Genomic DNA, 15,804 nt, shown 5'->3' on the forward strand with positions numbered 1-15,804 from the left:
TTCACCTAACACCAAAAAGCCACTAAGACGTGTCACAGAAGGAGGGCACCTCTCTGACTCTGAGCCAGCTGTGTGACAAGCTGCTACAAAGACTGTTTTAAGTTACATCCCCAAGTGACAGTGCAGCTAGAGACCACTAGGATACTGGAAGTTGTGCTCATGCTCCCTGCACTGGCTGCAAGGAGGGTAGCTGGCATCAGTACCAAGTTTCAGTCCTGGGAGGATCCTCTTATTCTAAGGTGTGATCATCTCTGCTGGTTCTGATGGTTTCATGCCCAGATTGTGTTGACAGCACAGTGCCAATCCAGGATCTGTGCCTACCTGTTTGGTTTTTTTCCACTTAGTTATAACTTTATTTTTTTTCAGTTATTTATTTTTCTTGCCAGCTCTGTAATCACGCTGGCAACAGAAAACTGCACTGTCCCAGAGGTATCTGGTAAAGGTACGTTAAGATGCAGTTTTTAAGGAATTGTCTACAAGATACTTGGCCTTGACTAATCAGTAGCTTCTGTGGGAAAACAACTGAATTAATATTCATCCTAATGGCAGATTTTAACGACAGTCTGTGCCAAGCACCATGGATTACTGCCAACAATGCACTGTTTTCCTCCTTCAGACATGTCAGCCTACAAGGCAATAAAAGTCACAAAGAAAAAAAAATGTTGCATTTTAAAGATTCTTTCCCTGTACAAAGCTAGCCTTTATCTTTACTCTCTCTGAAGCCAGGAAATGTCCACTGAGTCAACATAAAAGTGACTCTATAATGGGTTATTCATCAACTGTTCGTATTTGTGACTGACCTTAATAGTTATCATGTCTTGGGAGCAGACACGATTGAATGCTACCACCTACAGCACAGGCAATATTGAATGCAAAAGACAGAAAACAAGAAAACAGTTTTGAACCCCCCCTCTCACCCCACCACAACCTTCTTTCTGGTGAAAATCATTTTTAGCTGTTAATGTTGTTTTATGGCCCAATTACTCCTACCACCATCTGCTACTTTGTGAAAACATTCTGTAGATACTGAAGTACCCAGACCAAGCAAAAGCCTGAGACAGACATCATAATTAAAGTCTCATAGCTAATGCTGTGACCAGGGCTGGGTGAGCAGCTGCAGCCAGCAAGGGCAATAGTTTCCAAGCAACAAACAAACTGTAGATTTTGCTGTAGGAGTGGGATAAACACTTGCAGTGGGGCTTGCAGAGATCCTTCCCTGGGGAATTTAATTTTTCTTTGTAAATTCTTTGCATGGCTTTCCAATACTTTTTTGAACCTGGTGTAATGGAAAGAGACAGTTTTTGGGATCCAGAGAAAAGCAGCCCCCAAAATAATCTTTGCCTGCAGAATCCGGCAGAAAGAGCTTTGTACGTCCTAAGGCAATCTACACTATAAAGCAACTAGTTTTGCCCTAAGGGGCTGGCAGACTCTTACAGCCCATCTTTAGCTATCTCAATATCATCTTTATGGGCCCGGGATAAAAGGCATCCCTTTAAGGGATGGTTTTAAATGTATGTAGAGACATGGATGAGCTCCACCACAGACTGGCCCCCACCCCCTTCCCACCTGTTTGAACATTGTTTATAAAGGTGTATCTCCAATTCTTTTATCATTGATGTGTATGGAGGCAACACGGTGCGGTAAAAACAGAATTATTACTCCTGGGACCGCAATTATTATTCCTGGGACTTTAGTTTAAATGTAGATTTGAAGCACACTGGCCATGTTGACTAAATAGCTTGAGCCACAGTCTGTAAGCTACAGCTTCAATCCCAGAAGGCTTTACACACATCCTGAGAGGGTCCTGAAAGCCTTCAAAAGCAAACTATCTGATCTGGCCATCCTTACTCACAGTAAAGGGAACTTTATGACTTAGTGTGACTTGATCCCTCTGATTTCAGGGAGACGTCTTGTGTAATACAGCAATATCCTATAAGAGCATGAGTAACATACTCAAAAGTACTCAATGAGTAACATACTCAATAAACAGTTAGGCCAGGCATTAACTACACATAAAGTCAGGGCCATGCTGAAAATGAAGAGAAAATTATGACATATTTTATCTTTGTGAAAAACGAATGGTGTGTGCATACGGAGCTATCAGGGAAGGAATCTCCAACAACTAACATGGGATTTGCAATCTTTGCACCAGATTTTCCCCCAAGTTTTCTCAAAATATTTTCTGGAGTGCCTACAGCAAAGCTACTAGCATCGCAGTGTGTTGGTATTTCCAGTATACACCACAACTCTCTACAGATTTGATTATTGGATATTTTAAACACCAGAAATGAACTAAGAAAACATTAAGGCAAACATGGTGTCCTGTGTTTAGCGTATGCAAAAGAGTTTGCTCGTTAAGTCTTATGGAATATTTCAAATTCAATCTTCCAGTGCAATGCAGCTACTTTTTGTTTCATAGCTGCAAGAACTTGGTGATAAAGCAAGAATACCCTGTGGGGGACACAGATGCAGTGTAAAGGTTCCCATATATAACCCCCAGTGCTGGCAGAAGTCACATCTGCAAAGGTAAGTAAAAGCAACTAGGCTACCTCTGCACCGATTCCTAGCTGCCATTTTTGTTGTCTGGGACCATCTGTAACATGGGGATCATGGCACCTTTCCAGTTTGTTGTGAAGATCAACATAGTAAAGACTGAGAAATGCTCACAAAATACAGTAACAAGCTTCATAAAGACAGCCAAGCAGCTAACAAAATCTGTTAGTAAAAGTACTTCTTCATATTTATACACCTTTCATTTTAATATCCCATTTTGTCTCAGAGTTACCATACAATTACCGCTTGTGCTGGAGGCCCGGGATATACAGCAGCTTATGGAACTTAAATACAGCTGTCAGGATTTCTACCGCGCACCAACAATGAAATCTGAAACGTACTGACTTTCTGTAATAATCAAGCAATGTCCACACAATCGGCAGTTGTAGCAAATTATTAAGACAACCCATTCAGCACTGTTGCTCAGGTTTCAGATGGTTGCAGAATTCGCCCGACGTAACTGCACTGCGGTGGTCAACAGCACGGGAGGAGTGAGGAGAGGAGGCGGAAAGAGGGGAAGTCTGGAGGAAAAGCCAAAAGCTGTGGCAGCTGATAGGGAAGATTCAAGGCCTTTGTCTCTGGGCCTTCTGGCAGGACAGGAGAAGGAGCAGCCAGTGGCTTTAAACCAACCCCCTGGCACTTTCTTGCATAGGCCCCGGTTGAGGGAACACCCCTTTCTTTCTCTTGTTCACTGGGGGCAAATGATCCTGATAATGGGGATAATGGAGCTTGGTTGTCAATCAGACGGCTAGGTGGGGTACTCTGATGGCCTAAAACCGTGGACAGCTGGACTACGCAGAGCCTTCCAGCATACATAGTTGCATATTCAGATTCTGACCCAATATTCATGGAAACCAATGGAAAGATTCCCATTGACTTCAACAGGCCCTGGTTCACACCTGGTTTTGCTGGGTTGCACTGCAGAGCCCAGCAACACATTTTGGCACCTACTTAAATACAGGTCTCTTCAAGACAGCACCTAAGCTCCTGCCTAGCTTGAAGTGCTCCGACAGGACATATGACATAAAATTAAAATTAAGCATGTGCTTATGTGCTGTCTCAGCTAGGGATGGAACCTAACTGGGTCATACCAGATGGAAATAAAATCACCCCTTCCTGCGAGGGCCCGTCAAACAATTCCCTTGCTAAAAGTACCTAAAGCCCAAGAAATTCAGGCACGTAATGTTATTTTAATTCCTCTCATTTACTGTATTAGGTAGACTAGGAATTGGTGCACTGAAGAGCCCTTGACAAACACATTCAGTATCAACAAAGTCCGGGTGACACTAAGCAGTTCAGATTGCAGCCTTTGAAACTCCTTTTTGAGACAACATTCATCTTCCTAATTAATAATTAATCATACTATGTTTTTAAAGAGATTATCAGGTGTGATAGCAGAGTGTGCCTAAGGCAGTGACTTCATTAACCATACGGAAGAAGTTTACTTTGTAGTTCTCCTGCTTGTTGGAGGGGTATGTGCCAAAGGGGTCTCTCTCAGGTTAGAAAGTCAAAGAGCAACGATTTAAAGCAGGAAACAATTGGACCATTATTTTTCTTTTCTTTTTTAAACAGCTTTTCCCCCATAAATTTTCAGAAGCTTGTTTTGCAATAATACCCAAGGTTCCCTTTACAACACAAATGCCTAATCTTGAAAGAAAGTGGCCACTTTTAATCCTTACCTCTCATGGCTACACGCCACACTGGCACTTGTTACCATGGTGCAAATGGTTTACTAACACCCTTCTACCAAACTAGGATTTAAACAGGAAGAGACCAGCCCGCCCCCCCTTTCCCCGTAGTGTCAAGAATGTCCCGGCTGTTTTAGAAAAACACTGCTTTCACCCGACAGGCCTGTAATCTCAAGTGTGTTTTCAGCAATCACAATGCTTTGCAACGGTTCCCTGCTCAGATTGCAGCATCAAACAATAGGCCTGATTTTAAAAAGTTGAAGTCAACAAGGTGATCGTTACAAATGTTTTGAAATGAACTGTCCAAGCAGAGCTCTGAGTATCCATGTGAATTAATTTCCACCAAGCAGAGGCCTGTCTGTCTTCATTCTAAAATGTCTTTTTTCTTTAGACAAGTAATTGCTGCTAATTCTTACAACTGCACCATTTTCTCGCGTGTCTGGTGATAGCAAGAATAAACATATAAAAATGCTTTAGACTAGACCCTATTCCATCTCCTGGGTGTCTAAATGAATCTAAGATTATACCTATAGCCCAGTGGCTGTGCTGGCCTAGCAAGGATGTTCCTCAACATGCCTCTCCCACCTGTTCCCAGCCATGTACCCCTTCCAAGTATCTTTGCAGACACTGGTCTCCAGCATGTTGGAGAGCAGTCACTGGGATGATCCCAGAGCAACTTCACTGGTATGTTTTACATGTCTGAAGCTCTGTGAGAAGGATGTGGACAGGGAGTGCTCAGAAATATGATGCTGGGATACGCTGCCACCATGCTGCAGACACACCCTGAGCACATCCCAACGAGTGCACACATACAGTACGGTGCCTCAAACCCATTTGAGGTGCCGCAAACTGCACATGGTGCATATGCACCCATTCACCATGCTGCTAATTTGCATCGTGGAGATATTTTTTTTAACTGAGAGATCCCGGGGTAAAAAAACCTGCCACTAAAACAAGCAGTACCTTGCACATGCCAGCAGCGTGCACTGCCAGAAACTGGAGCCTAGCAGGCCAGTCACACTCTGGCTGGCAGCCAGGCTCCAAGGGGCCAGCTCAGCACTGCTGTTGTCTCACGAAGTCCTCAGGACCCCAGGTAAGGCTGCTGGGTTCAGCACATGCACTGTCCCCAGCACCCCCTACCCCACCTACGTTACTCTGCTGCATGCCAGAGGACATGACACCAGAGGCAAGTATGTAACGCTGCTGTTTGTCCCACAGAAAATTCACACCCCTGGATGTACATACTCATGGGGATGGGGCTTATGTGTCTAAGTGCAATCCTATTCTACCCTGCTCAAGTGCCTAGAAAACTCCTAGCATGTCTACTTTTACAATGCACCTTCATTTTAGTCTTAGTGAAAAAGGATGACATTCAGGCGCTCAAATGTAAGTTCTACTTAAATACCTAGCAAGTGTAACAGAATCTGTCTCTTAGTATGTATAGAGCATATTTCATGTGAGGCTTTCACTCAACACTGGATAGTATTGTTCAAATTCTTATCCCCATTACTGATGAGAGAACTGTAATTAAAATGTTGCCTTTTTAGTGAATCGACAGTAGAGGTAAGCACAGAATCCTAAATCCAGATGTTGCGACTTCTTTTCTACCCACTAAGACAATTCTGAGTAAGAGTAAGAACTCTAGCTCTAACCCAGTAATTTTCATCAGTAGATCTCAAAGTACTTTACAAAGGAGGTTTGTATCATGCTTGCTCTGGGTGTGTCTACACATGCGTTTGATGTGGGAACAGTTTACTCGTGAGTAAACTACTTGTGAGTAAATGCTCCTGGACAGGTGTCTACATGTGCAGGAAACTGGAAGCAGATTTGCTGCTAATGGCAGCAAATTGTTCCTGCTTCCTGGGACCCTGCAGTGGGCCCCTGATGCCAATGGGGAGAGCTCTAGGCTCCACCTGGGTGTTAGCCCAGCGGCTAGCAAGGAGCACTGGGCCTGTCTTCTGGCCAGGGCTTGGACATTGCACCCTGACCCCTGGAGGGGGGAGGTGGGGAAGGGGGCGGTTTCCTGCTGCCAGGGCAGGAAAATGTTCCCCTGCCCCAGCAGGAGTTAGCTCCTGGCCCTGGCTCCCTATTTAGAGGCAGGGGGCTTGGAACGAGCTGCAGGGGAGGGGCAGGTCACAGCACCCTGCCCTGATTCACCAGTGGGGCAGCTAGCAGCTAGCTCACTACTAGCTGCCTGAATGGCAGATCAGGACAGGGGGCTGGGACCTATCCGACCCCCATAACTCTTCCCAAGCCCCGTGCCTCGATCCCCTGATTGGGGCACGAGGCTGGGACCTGCCCCAACCAGATCATTTCCTGGCCCCGGCTCCGCAATCATGGGGTGAAGCTGGGGAGCCTGTTCCCCACTCAGCTCCACAATCGCAGAACTGGATGGGGAACAAGCTGAGGAACTGAGTGAGGAACAGGCTGAGAAACCTGTTCACTATCTAGCTCCATGCTCACAAAGCTAGGCAGGGAACAGGCTTCTCACCCCCTGCCAGCAGGGAGCTCTCAGTACCAGCTCTGCAGTCACAGGTCCAGTGCTGGGAGATCCTGGACCTGGTGTTGGGAGATAAGCAATTGCCAGCCTGGGGCACTCCCTGATCACAATGACAAAGCAGGGGGTTGGGAGATAAGGATCTCCCAGTCCCTGCTCCTCAATCACAATCTTGGAGCAGCGGGCTTGGAGCTCCCTGCTGCTGGGGACAGTCCCTAACAGGGCTCTGATGGCAGAGCCTGCCCTGGCAGCCGGCAGCTCCCAGGGCAGGGAGCAATCTCCCGTCCCCAGTGGCCAACTGATCCGAAGCAAAATTGCTCCCACTCAAGTGCCTACACGAGCACTACTGTGCAGTAAGAATCACAAGTAAATCTGCTACTTGCATTTGCAGGTAGCAAATTTACTCACAATTAACGAGGTTTACTGCACAGTAAGCATGTGCATGTGTAGACACACGCTGGTTATGCTACTGCACAGTAAAGCATCTAATAGAGATGCACCCTCTGGAACTAAACCCAAACATTTTTACAACAGAATGGTATTGTAGACTTCCATCCCATTTGACGCTGCCCATTACATATATATCTAATACAGTTTCCAGTTTTCCCTGAATTTTTTCCATTTTTATATCAAGCTGCCTGCCCTTGATGCTGGGCTTGTAGATGAGCTATATTTATTAGGATCTCATCCATATCATGCAGTTCCATGTCCTTGGTTTATGCCCAGCTATGCTTCAAAGTACTCAGCAGGGTTGGGGGGTAGTAAAAAGCCCATACAAAAAGCTTCAGTAAGTTGTCCAGCCTGACTCCAGCTTGGCAGTACTCTCAACTTTTTACTTCTCTTGCTGCCTCCTTTTTCCTTTGAGCGTGTGTTTCTTAAGCTGCTCCAAGCTTTGCAGGCAACCATGGGTAGATGGCAGCAGTTCAGTTACCAATCAGCCATGGTCAGCTCTCAAATGAACTGATATTGGATGCCTCACTGAGCATTCTCAGTGGAGTTCCATGACATAAGTCCATGCCATATATGGTGCTTAGTAATAAGTAAATCCAAAGGATCTGACATGGGGAAGGGTGGGAGCTGAGAAGCCCAGCATGGCACTTCCCAGCTGTGGAGCCCACCTTTTCTGCCAGCTGAATCAGACAGCTTTCTTCTGGCCCCATTTGGGGCTGGATTCACAGTGTATGAAAACTACTTCCTCTGTTACTACTACGGTCTATTAACTTTCGCAGTAGCCTGGATGGCAGACAATGATAGCCATTCTTTCCTCCTTGTATCCTAGCCCTGATCCTGAACCAACTAAGATTAATGGCAAAACACTCATTGAATTCAAGGGGAGGAGAACCAGGCCCCATTTGAATAACATTTTATTTAAGATGTTTTCCCAATTCTTTAACTTGGCAAAACCCACATGCCTGTGCAGGTTACCAGTTTAAGAGGCAGCTGAAAATATTTGCTTTATCTGAAGTCAGATGAATAAAACCTCCCTAGTGCTGGGTACACAGTGTAGCAGTGTAAGATATCCCTACAAATTTATTTGTTAGAAACTGTACATCTGTTATGATTTATGCTTGCCAAACTATAATTCTTTATGGCAACAATTGTTGCATGGTGCTTAAACTTTTTCACCTCTGTGCCAGGAATCTCATATGGGATAATTCCGTGACCTTGGAATCCAGCAGATACATTCCACATCTGTCTAGTCTGGGAAAGCCAGAGTTTGTTGTGTGAAAAGCATAATGAGAAACAAGATCTGGAAATGTCTGAAAATACAGAAACTTCAGGGGATTTGTACTTTTTTTACTAAATCGTTTCAATCTAGTTGTAAATAAATTTAGGACTAGCGGTTAATCTTTCCTTAAGGATGTTTACCATTGTTTGTTGTATTCTAAATGAGGGAGTATGGTCTGAAAATTTTTACAAAATATTCACCTTTTTTCATAGCAATTAAATATTAAAATTATATTTCCAAAAATGCTGATGGAGCCTGTTGGTTGTAGATTTAAATGGAAAATGATGCGGCCATGTAATACAAGCAGTGCAGTCACTACATGTTCAAGATGAAAACAAAGTTAGCTGTCCTGGTATTGTTGGAGACATACTTCTACCATTATATTTAAAATAAAGAAAACAACCCACCACCCTGTTCTGCTTCCCATATGTAAATGTGGTTAATGATACCTCTCCTGCCTACAGTACATGTGGCTCTGGGCATTTTAAATACCATGGTTTCAAATTTTGTTTCTGGTAAGTGCCATTGGGAGAAGTGGGCCCTGTTCTGCTAGGCATGGGTCAGGTTTCTCATCTCAGCTGTGACTTTCATTCACTCTGAGCATGTATACATGTGTATTTACGTGCGCCTAAATTTAATGTGCCTTTGCTTAAGGCTCATTAAAGCGATTTAGGCAGGTGTCTACACGTGGACAATTTAGGTGTGAATAGCTAAGTCACATTAGCTCACGTGCAGACATGCTAATGTCCGTTAACACAACATGTGTCCATTGACACACTCTGAGTTAATGTGCATTAGCGTGTCTACACATGCGTTAAAGCAACTTAGCTATTTGCACCTAAATTTGATACCTGCTTTATACAGGTGTGAAAGAGGATAAGAGAGAGAGTAAGACGACCAGCATCTGGGAGACATCCAGATGCTTCTGGAGTAGCCTGAGGCTCCAGGCTGGTGGGGAGAATGCCGGGGAAAGTATTTCCGGCCCCAGATAGGGACATAGTGGCAGCAGTGTGCAGCGGAGAGAGCAGGCTGAGCAGTTCCCAGGCAGGGAGCAGCCAGCCACTGAAGCAAAGCAGCTAGCCCCAAAGGGCACGGAGCTCGGAAGAGCACCAATTACAGGAACCAGCAACCACTGGACCAGGGAGCAATGCTTGCAGACAAATGAGTGGAGACACAACAACTCTCAGGTCAGAGGAATCCTGGCTGGAAAAAGACTGGCTAGAAAAACCCAAAGCTGGGACACTATTAGCTTCTCAAGGGTTAGGGTCTGACCCAGAGGTCAGAGCTCAGCTTGGGGCAGATCCCTACACCCTGGCTTTGTAGCATACTGAAAGAAGAGGTGCTATCAGCAGCCCCAGAGTAGTTATTTCAGATCCCTGACCAAGGACTAAGGGTCACCAGAGCTTAGTTGAACTGAGGTAAGGAAGTCTCAAGCAGCAGGAATAAGGCCTGTGAAGCCCATGGCCCAAAAGGACCCCTGGTGGGAAGGGCATGTTTTGATGATATTGACGTAAGGCATTAGTAGATCCACGAAGGGCCAGCAGGGGACTGCATGCTTAGGGGCAATCAACATGGGTTCATCAGTGGCAGGTCCTGTCAGACCAATCTGGTGGCCTTTTACAATCAGATCACCAAATCATTAGATGCAGGGGTAGCAGTGGACATCGTCTTCCTGGACTTCCGGAAGGCTTTTGACACCGTCTCTCACCCCGTTCTCATTAAGAAACTGGGTGACTGCGGAGTCGACACCCACACAGTCAAATGGGTCGCCAACTGGCTGGAGGGCCGCACCCAGAGGGTGGTGGTGGATGGGTCCTTCTCAACCTGGAAGGACATGGGCAGTGGGGTTCTGCAGGGCTCGGTCCTCAGGCCTGCACTGTTCAACATCTTCATCAGTGACTTGGACGAGGGGGTAAAAAGCACCCTGTTCAAATCTGTTGACAACACTAAGATGTGGGGGGATGTGGGCACACTAGAAGGAAGCAATGGGCTACAATCGGACCTAGACAGGTTACAAGGGTGGGAGGATGAGAATAGGATGGGATTCAACACAGATAAGTGCAAGGTGATGCACCTGGGGAGGAACAACCGGCACCATACCTACAGGTTGGGGAACTCCCCTCTTGTCAGCACGGAGGCAGAAAAGGATCTTGGAGTCGTCATTGACTCCAAGATGAACATGGGCCGGCAGTGTGGGGAGGCAGTCAGGAAGGCCAACTGTACCTTGTCATGCATCCACAGATGCATCTCGAGCAGGTCCAAAGAGGTGATCCTCCCCCTCTATGCGGCACTGGTCAGGCCGCAGCTGGAGTACTGCGTCCAGTTCTGGGCGCCGCACTTCAAGAGGGATGTGGACAACATGGAGAGGGTCCAGAGGAGGGCCACTCGTATGATCAGGGGGCAGCAGAGCAGGCCCTATGAGGAGAGGCTACGGGACCTGAACCTGTTCAGCCTCCAAAAGAGAAGGCTGAGGGGGGATCTAGTGGCCTGTTATAAACTAGTTAGGGGGGGATCAGCAGGCATTGGGAGAGTCCCTGTTCCCCTGAGCACTGCCAGGAGTGACCAGGAATAGCGGTCACAAGCTGACAGAGGGTAGGTTTAGGCTAGATATCAGGAGGCGCTACTTCACAGTCAGGGCGGCTAGGATCTGGAACCAAATTCCAAGAGAAATGGTGCAGGCTCCTACCCTGGGGTTTTTTAAGAGGAGGTTAGATGAACACCTTGCTGGGGTCGTTTGACCCCAGTACTCTTTCCTGCCATGGCAGGGGGTCAGACCAGATGATCTACTCAGGTCCCTTCCAACCCTAGAAACTATGAAACTAGATACTGATCTCTGTTTTGAGTACCAAGTCAATTCAGTCAAGCAGCTGTGGATTACTGACTGTTCGGAGACCAAAAAGGGGTCACCCCGGTAAATCCCCTACTACAATGGCTGCTTAGGACAGTATGCATTATTAGGGTCATCTGGTAGTTTCAACAATGTTCATCCTTGTCTGAGACAGGACATGTCCAGGGTAGAGTACAGGGGAGGCTTGGAGCCCCACAAAGAGAACAGGGTAAGGGATCTAAAAGGTCGTCTGCATAGAACTGCCTCCTAAAAGATTTTACATCAAACTCATGGTGGGCAAAAAATACAACACTCCAAAGGCGAACTGAATGGCCGAACCTAGGTCCCGACCTTGTCAACACCAGTAGGTCGGCAATCCCTGGGGAGGGGTCATAAGCCATACAACACCTACAGCTGGCACAGCAGGTATCAAATTTAGGCTCAAATAGCCTGAAATCACCATTTTTAAGGTGCATTAAGGGCACACGTGTGTGGATATACACCCTTAATGCACTTTAAAAATGGCAATTTTAGGTTAAGCCCACTTAAAAGAGGCACATGTAGACACACCCTCTATAACTGTGTGCAATGAGTCACTTGAACCCCACGTTGATCTAAGGACAGTCATTTACAACTCATTTGTATAATGCTTAACACAAGAGCCCCCAACAGCTTGAAGCTTTTAGGTCCTACCTAAACATCCATGATTAATAACGCACCTCAGTTCCCACTCCAGTAAAGTTTGGGTAGATAATGATGGGCTGTTTCCTAGCACTCCTTTTCCCAAGATCTCACAGCCATTTACTAAGAAGGATAAGCTTTATTCCTGCTTACAATATAACAAGAGCTTGTCTTACTTTTGTCACATACATGTAATCTCACTGGCCAATGAGAGTGCACAAGTATAAATAAGGACAGAAATGGACCTTGTGTCTTCCCTGTTGAAATGGGTGTGACAAATATGCCAGTGAAAAAAAGACCAAGGCCTTGTTCTGGAAAAGTACCATGGTGCCTCATTATTCCATTTGTATTCAGAAATACCCTTAGAGATGGGATCCCTGATAACATTAAGGAGCCTAAATGTGTTCTTAGTATCGCATAATATAGATAGCACTGCATCACCAAGATGCTTTCCTGAATGCGGGCCCAACTGTTGAAAGTGCCATGAAACAAACCAAAAAAAAGCCTGAAGATTAACAGCTGCAATTCAACAAGAGTGAATGAACAATGGAAGAGCCAGAACACCATCAACAGAACAAGAACATTACTGATGGATATAAATCCTGTAGATATAGCCTAACTAGAGAACACCATATTTTCTTGTATACAACATGCTCCGGAAAATAATATATACCTGGTTTTTAGAAGGCAGAATGCAGAAAAAAAGATTTTTTTTCCCGGAGTTAGGGCTACCTATAGCAGAGACAGAGCCTAATCTTCAGCTGAATCATCCTCCCTTTCCTAATAAACTAAAGCTAAAATCCTACCTAATGCTGAAGACTGGTCTCCATGGGTATATCTATGATTCTAAAAACAGCTAAAGTGTCTCCAAGGCTGTGAAATAGGAAGAAAGAGATGAGGGACAGCAGCAAAATTGCCCTAAGAAAGACTGCTGGAACATCAAGACCATTAAAAAAGAGAGAATGGTTGTTAACAACTTTGTGAAGTGAAGAACATTGAGGCATTAAGTGAACTGACTGCCTCAGCTGCCTGAATAGTAATGCAGCAGCTGCTGCCCTTTGAAGCAGGAATCAAAGCAGGTTGCTTCTACTGTGGGCAGAAAATCAGCTTCTTGTTTAATAGTTGCACCCCAATACCAGGTGGTGATCTGGGGGGGGAAAAGTGTATGTAGTTTGCAACAAAATATGGTACTATTCTCGGTTAAATTTGTAGCAGGCTTTCAGATTTTCCTGCAGAGTGAAAATTTGATTGCACCACTATTGGTAGTGGGACTTAAGCACTGCTGAATATATATGTTTCATCAGGCATAGTAGCACCAGTCAGTTACCATTCCTGGGGCACGTCTACATGTGCCCCTAAACTGCACAATTGTTACTGCACAGTAATTTAGTACTTACTAAATCAAGTACTTACTGAAGTAAGTACTAAACAACTGCGTAGTAACCACTGTTGCTTCACAGTCCTGGCAGCATACAGGTCACTTCTGACCCCAACTGTTCGTTGCTACTGTGCAGTAGTGTCAGCATCACAGTTCGTCCTCACCAATGCTACATCACCATAGCAACAAGCTACGTCGCCATACCTCATTGCTATGGCAACATATCGTTTCTCATAGATGCACCCATGGAGTATGTTGGCTTTTCCATCTGAAGAGCCAACATACTTGGAATGCTAGCACATCAAAACCATACTAGAGAATGAAACATGGCTGATGAATTCAGTGGGTTAACAAAAACCACAATGCTAATTATTTAAAATGCAAGTATTAGGGTGAGAGAACTGGGAAATGTTGTACAATATGAGCCTGCCTTTTGGGACTTAAGTCTCTGAAAAAGAAAGCCCCTATTATTTCAAAGGCTCAGTGGCTACTGCCTTTTCTAAGGTATGCCATGTGTACCTATGATGCATAATAATAAGGAATTAATATCAGGTCCAAAATTGCTGTGAATGGTTGAAACTGCTATATCTCATGCTCAGGTGGCTCCATTTCAGCAGCAGGTAAAATGATCCCTGGATTAATAGCACACAAATCAACTGGTAACATTCGCAGTGTGCTTTGAGATAAAAGTCCACGTACATAAAAAATCCTGTAATTTTTTGGATATAAGTAACAACAAACCAGCCAAGCCGCTTTCAATCAAAGTTTGAAAACTATTTTTTTCCTCATAGTTCTGATCACAGCTCCTGAAGAAAAGTTTTGTATCTAAGCCCAAAATCCCTGTAAAATGAAGGTGAGAACAAAGAGCGAACCATCTCAGAAGAAGCAAGTATGCATGTTACAGTTGTATATGAAATAACTAGTGCAACACTTTCATTTTTGAATGCACAAAAAACCAGAGGTGGCTTCCAAAGGAAAAAACATGTAGACTTTGAGGAGGGCATGGATGAATCAACGGAGGGAGTGATGAAGAGAGATAAGTATACAGCACTAATACTTTACTACTCATTCAAGTCGTAGCAGCTGTTCAGTAAAGAGAAGGAAAATAAAGACCTTTGGTGATTCTTAAGCACGCTGCCAATTTTCCACATGGGATCTGATGGCTCAGGAAATCAGTTTACGCTGTATAGCCCCGTGGAGCTACAGAAATGTTAGTAAGACTTGCTGGAATGTACATGCTGCCATTCTAAAAAGAAACTGAGTTCTTGCTGTTCTTTATTAGGTAAAAATAAGTTCCCTGACAAATTTCTGTCCCCAGCCCTTTTTTTTTTATCCACGGCTGTTGTTCAGCCTTGTCTTTTGGGCGTAATTAATGTCACTTAGCTACTGATTTGACATGCAAGTGCTATTGACACTGACAATTTGGCAGGCACCATAAGAGAAGTCAGATTGAAAACTGGGCCCACAATGACATGAGTTCTTCTGCACCCTCATATAAACCCCGCACAGCATTTCATACACAGTATCCTGCTTATGAGTCAAATACTGGCCCTCTTGCACACAGGCACCTGCCCCAAAATCCACAAGTACCCAAAACTCCTGCTTCCAGATCTGTGAAGCTGGATTTTCTTATATAGTAAGAATATAGTCACATCCTAAACTTGCTTTGCTATCTTTAGTACAATCCTCTCCAAAATCTTTCTGCAGTTATCTCCTCAAAATAGAAGTAGTGAGAGGAAGACAGAGAGAGAGAGAGAGAGAGAGAGACAGAGACAGTATATCAAAATATTTCTTTCAGGAGAGCATGGAAGAACATCTGTTTGCTCGGAAGGCAAAAGAGAGAAAAAGTAGCTGAAAAGGAAGTATCAGATGATTTCCCAAAGGATGTCAGTATTTTCAACCACCTTATTAGTCTGCCAGTCCATGTGAGAAAGTGTTTCAGCCCTTCAGATTTGGTTTTGGACAAAGTAAAGGAATAAGTGACCGTGATCACCTGTCCTACTTTCTGGTCTGTCTCCCTGACCAATCGTGGTGCCCTCGATTACCTCCTCCCCAACTTAGATCTCAAGCTGTCACTTCTCTCAAACGAATCACGTGATTCTGCTACTTAGACCAGGCCTTGGGCTGCAGCCTCCAGGCATGAACTGGAGGCCCAAGTCTGATCAGTGCCTGCAGTTCCCTCTAAGAGAGATGCCCAGCGGTAACCAGTGACCAGACTGCTTTCTTAAAGCCAACTATGTTTTATTTAGAACGGAAGCATTCCAGAGAAAATTATCTTAAACAAATACACATCTATTTATATATACCTGCCTATCTTTCTCTTACCACTCCATGGAAAGCTCCTCCTGTTTCAGACCACTCCTGCCAGACCTTCTGTCATACTTCCTCCTACACTTCCTCTCTCAGTCCTTTTCAACATTTAGGGTAAGCTTTGAGCTGTAGGGTTCCCAG

General features: G+C 44.8%; 1 protein-coding gene across 2 annotated transcripts in view; it reads right to left on the reverse strand.

The window, feature by feature from the left end:
* Positions 1–15,804, reverse strand: part of PRKAR1B (protein kinase cAMP-dependent type I regulatory subunit beta) — a 122,520-nt gene that overhangs the window by 13,166 nt on the left and 93,550 nt on the right. The gene's annotated exons all lie outside the window — the stretch shown is intronic.

The sequence above is a fragment of the Crocodylus siamensis genome, chromosome 12 (genome assembly GCF_052110815.1).
Source record: "Crocodylus siamensis isolate JL-2025a chromosome 12, ASM5211081v1, whole genome shotgun sequence".
Lineage (NCBI taxonomy): Eukaryota > Metazoa > Chordata > Crocodylia > Crocodylidae > Crocodylus > Crocodylus siamensis.